The following is a 7,186-nucleotide window of genomic DNA, read 5'->3' on the forward strand; positions in this document are numbered from 1 at the left end:
CAAGTGTAACCTCGATTGCCGGTATCCTTTGACTGCGCTTGCTCATTGCTACAAATAGCTCAGACTTTTGCGGAGAGCAGCTGAGACCCACGCATTTCGCATGCTCGTTAATGATATCCGCTGCCTTCTGTAGCTTTTCTTTCATTTCTGATTCGCCTCCTTTGTTTAGCCAGACATTTACATCATCTGCGTAGAGGCTGATGTTCAAGCCTTCTATCTCTCTAAGCTTGCGGGGAAGGTCCCTCATTACCAGATTAAAGAGAAATGGGGAGAGGACAGCCCCTTGTGGGGTTCCTCTGCATCCCATGGGGAACTCATCGGATGTGATGCCCTGAAAGGTAATGATAGCAGTCCTGTCCCTTAGGAACGATCGGATGTAGTTATAGGTGTTTTTTCCTACAGCTATCTCATTTAGCACATCAAGGATGGCGTCATGGCTGACATTGTCAAAGGCTTTCTTAAGATCTATACCTAAGATCGCCTTCAGGTTGCCGAGGTCCAGCTGATCTACTATATCTCCATAGAGTCTTAGCATTGTATCTTGGGTGGTGAGCCCAGGCCTAAATCCGACCATTTCATCTGGCCAGAGGCCGTTATCCTCCATGTATTTGGTCAGTCTGGTCAGGATGACCTTCTCAAGCAGTTTCCCTACACATGATGTTAGTGAGATCGGCCTGAGGTTCTCCAAGCTCGGAGGTTTGCCCTGCTTGTGTATAAGCGTGATCTTGGCCTTCTTCCACTCCTCGGGGACAGCGCCTGCTTTCCACACTTGGTTGAGATACCTAGTGAGGCTATTTATTGATTCTTCATCCAGATTTCTCAACATTCTGTTTTCTACTCTGTCGAGCCCCGGGGCTGACCTTCGTTTTAGCTTCAGCAGTTCCATTCTGAAGTTTTCCTGCCACTCGCACACTCCAATGGCTTGGCACCCTTTGACATTCTGCTGCTCAGCCGTGCCTTCTGTTTTAAGTCTCATTTCGCTTCAGGCACAACAGGAGACACCGCCGTGTGCCAACGTTTCGGTGCATATTGAAAGAACCCTGGGTGGCCGGAAAAGTGCTGTGGTTTACCTTTTACAGTTTAGTTGGCCAGTGAACCTACACTGTAAAAAAATATTTATTGAAAAAAAAAACATTTTCTGAGCTGGCCTGCCAGAAATTTTGTTATTGTACGTTTTCTGTTTTTACTTTTGCTGTCATTTCACCGGGTTTTTTATTTGCAATTAACAGAAAATATCGATGAGGATAACAAATTTTCTGTTTTTACTTGTTTCCGTCATTTCACAGGTTTGTTCGGTTTGCTGCTAACAGAAATATTCTGTATGTTCCATTTTCTCTTACCATATTTTGTCATTTAACCGCTTTTTTTTTGTCTTGACTCACAGAAATTTTCTGTGAAGCTTCATGTTCTATCATTTCACACACTATATTTCTGTCACATCATCTTTTAATGACTGACATAAAATCAGATACAGAACATTAGGACTGCTGCGACATTTCAACAGAATGCAATATTTCACCGCTTTTACAAGCAATGGCGAGTTAGCATTCAAGAATATTGGAAAATATAGTTAAACAATGCGATCATGGCTGGTATTTTACTATACAGTAATGTCTTTCAGCATCACTGAACTGAGGTAAACGGTAGGTGGGTGGCCGAAGAAAAAAAGAAAATTACATTACCCTGCCTGCACTACAGGCATACAGTAATAGCATGCAAAATATGCAGTAATGGCAAGTAAAGTAGAAACGAAACCTGCGCCTTTCTGTCATACAGAATGGCATAACTCACTCTAAAATAGTAAAACAATGCAATGAATACGACACAAGGTAATAATACCTGAACAATGAACACAGCCAGCCACTAAACAAATGGCAAGCATACGCAAAAGGAGAGTGTATTAAAAAATATTCTTTGCTCATGACTAGTGCTGCATTAAGCAGCAAAATGAAAGAAACGGACTTAAGGCATGCCACGGGCTGTTTGCCTTATCACAGTGTAAGTACAAAACATTTTTTCACTCCAGTTAGTATGTCTCATCTTGAGACTAAAATAACTTTAAAATGAAAATAGTAACACAGACAATATAGAAAGTAGTGCTACAATTCATACAACCAGCCACTAAAGTGTAACAGCAATATACTCATAAATAAGGTGTGCTGCGTTATCAGATGCCTGAAAAGCTGTCTGTACGTGGCGTCACTTGTAACATGAGTGCTTTCTATATAAAGATGCTGCTTGCATGAAATAGAGGGTTGTTATCGTGCCGGGATCGGGGCCAGTCTCAGTTCCTGCCCGCTGCCCGGCTGCGCTCGGCGTCTGGCAAGGGCCATAACGCCACATGGTGTCAGAAGTGGGATCCTGTGGCATTTGAGGGGCGTTGCCTTAACTTCGTCAACCGGCGCCATGTCAGAGGACAACGCAGTCAAGCCCTTTCACGGCACGTTCGCGGTTCCAGCTTCGCCAAGGTTTGACTTCGACCGGACGTCCGAATGGCCTTCTTGGATCCAACTCTTTGATGACTACCGCTTCGCCTCGGGCCTACACGAGCGGAGTGAAGAAGCGCAGGTCCGGACTCTACTTTATACGATGGGCAGGCGAGCAAGAGAAATCTTCTCTACTTTTGCATTACCCGAAGAAGAACAGAAGCAATACGAAGTCGTCAAAAAGAATTTCGACGAGCACTTCGTCGCTGCAAGGAACCTTGTTTTCGAGAGGGCGTGCTTTCAGCGTCGCACTCAAGAACCAGGAGAGTCAGTCGACCAATTCGTCACCGCGTTGCGCGCGCTGGCGGACCGGTGCGACTGCAAAGGAACAGAACACATGTTTCGCGACAGGTTCGTTGTCGGCCTCAGGGATGCTGGGCTCTCTGAGTCACTTCAAATGGGTGCGAATTTGACTCTCGCCACCGCTTTGGCAAAAGCGCGCTTAAAGGAGACCGTCCAACGACAGCAGAAGCAAATGTGAGAAACCGACGAAGAACCCTTGGTAGCGGCCACCGGCATTCTCGACGCGGTCAGCAAGAGAGGGCAGCGCGGAAAATATTCTTCAGGACAGCACTCGGGCAGCTCGTCAAAGAACTGTTCACCTGGAATACAAGATACGTGCCCCAGAGTCCAGTCCTACCGACCAGGCACCCCCGGGGCATGCCCCAACTCCAGTCAAGGAGCGCACCCCAGAGCCTCGTGCCCGGCAAAAGCAGCGAAATGCAACTATTGCGGTTGTTCCGGACACTTTGCAGCTATATGTCGGAAAAATGCTGCACGTGATGGAAAGAAGGTACTACTTTCATCTCTCCATATGTACAAGGGGGCGTACTTCGTTGGCGCGGTGAACGGGGAGTATTCTAATCCTCGGTATGTACAGGTCGTCATTAACGGCACACCGGTGTTCGCTAAAGTAGATTCCGGTGCCGAAGTTTCCGTTGTGCTTTCCACGTTTCTCGGTTTGCCTACCAGGCTAGAAAAGTGCGACCTAATCCTAAAAGGCCCGTCGAATGAGCCACTGAATGTTTTGGGAAAGTTTCATGCCACTATTCAGTGGAAACAAAACACTGTCCAGCAAATCGTGTGCGTGGTCTCAGCATAACGCTCCGTAATTTTGGGCCTCCCAGCACTTGAGGCTCTGGAAGTTATTAAATTCGCGGTCTCTGTCAGTAGCGACACAACCGTCGAAGCTTCCTACCTGCAGGTTTGCAGTGGTCTAGGAGCGATAAAAGGAGAATACAAAATTAGACTAAAGCCGAACTCGATACCTTTTGCAATTCATGTTGCGCGTCGCATAGCCTTACCGTTCCGTGACCGAGTTAAGCAGGAGCTCGAGCGTATGGAGCGATATAGCGTGATCCGCAAAGTAGATCAACTAACAGAATGGTGTGCAGGAATTGTGCCAGTACTCGAACCATCTGGAGCGGTTCGTATTTGCGTTGACTTGACGCAACTAAACAAAAATTAGGAGTCACTTTGGCGACTAAACTGGTGCAAGGCGAAAGCCTTAGTACAGCATTCTGTCACGAATGTGGTTGTGAATGATGATTCAAGTGCTGCCAGCGAATGACGCGTCCATTGGCTGTCTGCGTGTGTTACTGATGTGTGGTTAACATGTTAAGCTTCGCCTGTAAGAGTGGAACGCGACAGCATCTTGCAACGCTGCCAGGGAGTCCACAGAACGCCATCGCCAATTCGGCTGTGCGCCTTGCTGGACGGTAAATTTATTTTTTTAGGAAAGGAAATGTATCTCTCTCGCATATCTGGGTGGACACCTGCACCTCGCCGTAAGGGAAAGGGGGAAGATGGGAGTGAACGAAGACGCCGTATTAGCTAGACGCGCCTTTGTTCATTCCAAACCATTCAGCTGGCATTACGGAGTGGCTAGCGTGCTCGTATCGCACTCCGGAGACCCTGGTCCGATTCCCCAATCGACCAATTTCGTTCTCGGTTTTATTGATTTATGCGGTCTAACTAGAAAGGTTAATTAGGCTATTTCATATTTATATTATTGTATTTCTATCCATCGTGTTCTGTCATTCACCTGTCAATTGTTGGAACTGTCTAGGATGTTCGACACAACGTATATGAAACGAGCAACGTCGAACTGAGTGGGGAAGTGCGTGGTGGTGGAGCGAACGCGGCTTCGTACTTATCTGTTTTTTTCAGCAGCGTCTCCTTCCGCGGACGCTGTTGTCGATGCGGCGCGCGTCTTTCTTAACTTTTCCTCTTTCTTCTGACCTCTTCATTCTCCTCTATCTTAATTAGGCTAATTGATTAATTAAGCAATTAACTAAACTCAGTCCAACTTAGTTGGAGCATCACTATACCATCCCTTTGATTGGTTGCATGGTTACTAGCCAAAGTACAATTGGCCCCATTTGAAATTCGCGCACTGTGACGTCACGAGCATTTCGACCAATTGAAAAGCGTGACATTTTCTGTCGACAACTCCTGCTGACAACGATGAGGCATTAAAGGCTTCCGCCTTAAAAGTGTTCTTCGTGAGCGCCATGTCATGCCGACAGTGGATGATAGCCTCGGTCTTTTAGGTGGTCCCTCTGTGTTTTCGATGTTCGACGTCAACTCTGGCTTCTTTCAAATTAGGTTTTCGCCCGAAAGCCAGTTGTTAACTACGTTCTTAACGCCAGTTGGGCGATACTGTTTTCAAAGACTGCCGTTTGGAATAACGTCAGCACCCTAGATCTTTCAGAAAAAAATGTCTCAGGTACTTGAAGAAATCCCAGGCGTGATAAACCTGATGGATGATGTGCTCATTTTTGGCAACGACAAGGCTCAACATTACGAGCGCCTGCGTCTAACTTTAGATCGTCTCGCTAGTGCCGGCGTTACGCTAAACAAAGAAAAATGTTCCTTCAGGGTAACTAAGGTAAAATTTCTTGGCTGTGTGCTTAGTAGAGATGGCATCAAGCCGGATCCTGAAAAAGTTCGTGCTATCAAAGAACTGGCGACACCAGCTAACTTGTTTGTCGTTCGACGGCTGCTCGGTATGGCTAATCATCTGGCAAGATTCATGCCAGATTTGGCTTCGAAAACGGCGCCTTTCCGTCACTTGCTTTTGAAGGGTTCCGAATAGACGTGGGGACCAGCCCAAGAACAAGCGCTGTCGTACGTCAAAGGCGTTATCTCTTCGACACGCGTCATGGCTAGCTATGATGTAAAGTACCCTACGATCCTTTCCGTTGACGCGTCATCATTCGGTTTGGGGGCTGTATTGATACAAGTTCAACCAAACAGTGAAAAAAGACCTGTTGAATTTGCGTCACGCTCGTTGACGCCTGCCGAAACCAGATACTCCCAGATTGAGAAGGAAGCGTTGGCAATGACTTGGGCGGCAGAACGATTCGAAGGGCACATCAAAGGTCTTGAAATTTTGTTAGAAACTGACCACAAACCACTTGTAACGTTGTTGGGAAAATCACCTTCAGATGTTTTGCCACCTCGTATTCAGAGCTTTCGCATGAGGCTTATGCGGTTCAGCTTTGCGGTTGTGCATGTCCCGGGTAAGAGCCTCGTTACTGCAGATGTATTGTCTAGAGCCCCGATTCAGGGAAACCAAATTGATGGTCATGTGCTTAGTACTGGCGAAGTCGCCAAATTCGTATCGGGCTGTTTGACAAATGCCATCGAGGCTAGCCTTTTTGAACGAGTCAAAGCTGAACAAGCAGCCGATGAAGTCGGTCAAGCTCTCGTAAAATTCAGCCTGGAAGGCTGGCCCAAGTTCTCATCGCTGTCGATGGTGTTACGTCCATACTGGCAGGAAAGAGTAACGCTGACAGTCGCTGAAGGCGTGCTACTCAAAGGTGTGCGGCTGGTGATCCCACAAAAATTACGCGCATAGGTCTTGACGCGCTTGCACGAGAGTCACCAAGGAATTGAGAAATGCAGAGCTCGAGCCAAAGAGTCCGTATGGTGGCCTGGGTTGAGTTGCCAGCTGAGAGCTTTGGTGACCAATTGCCCAGTGTGCGCGGAGCTCAGGCAAGAAAAGTCTGAACCAATGATTCCGACAACCACTCCACAGCGTTCTTGGCAAAGGCTAGGCGTTGATCTCTGCCATATTGAGGGAAAAGGGTATTTGGTGGTATATTTTTCTAGATGCCCAGAGGTAGCCTTGCTATCGTCGACAAAAAGTGTCACTGTCATTATGCACCTCAAAAGTTTCTTTGCAAGACATGGCATACCAGAGGTTGTCATGTCGGATAATGGAACACAATTTGTATCTCAGGAATTGAGTCGTTTGCTCGCGACTATGGCTTCCGCACTGTGACGACGAGCCCCAGATACCCCCAGGCAAATGGGAAGTAGAAAGGATGGTCCAAACAATTAAACGGCTGATTATAGAAGCTAAGGACCCCTATCTTTCGCTGCTAGCGTACAGGGACACCCCAAGGCCACTGGGAAAAGGCCCTGCAGAGCTTCTGATGGGCAGGCGGCTGCGCACAACAGTCCCTCCCAATAGCCTTCTGCCCCAGAGGGCGAGCCATGTTTTTCTAGTGCATGAATTCTGTCAAAAAAAAAAGACACGAAAGCTAGGGAACTAATGGAAGCTTTTTTTATTGCAAAAAAAGGAAGCATGTGCGTCAGCAACACATCCATATCTCTGTACAAGGCTGAGAGCAATTTTTTCACCCGTTCGCTATCATATCTGCCTCAAAGATGATAGCATTCCTTGCATGTAA

General features: G+C 47.1%; 1 pseudogene; it reads left to right on the plus strand.

Annotated features, from left to right (window-relative positions):
* Positions 1 to 2,406: 2,406 nt before the first annotated feature.
* Positions 2,407 to 6,929, plus strand: LOC149356023 (uncharacterized; annotated as a pseudogene).
* Positions 6,930 to 7,186: the final 257 nt, after the last annotated feature.

Source organism: Amblyomma mixtum, chromosome 3 (genome assembly GCF_055824585.1).
Source record: "Amblyomma mixtum isolate Tamu chromosome 3, ASM5582458v1, whole genome shotgun sequence".
Taxonomy (NCBI): domain Eukaryota; kingdom Metazoa; phylum Arthropoda; class Arachnida; order Ixodida; family Ixodidae; genus Amblyomma; species Amblyomma mixtum.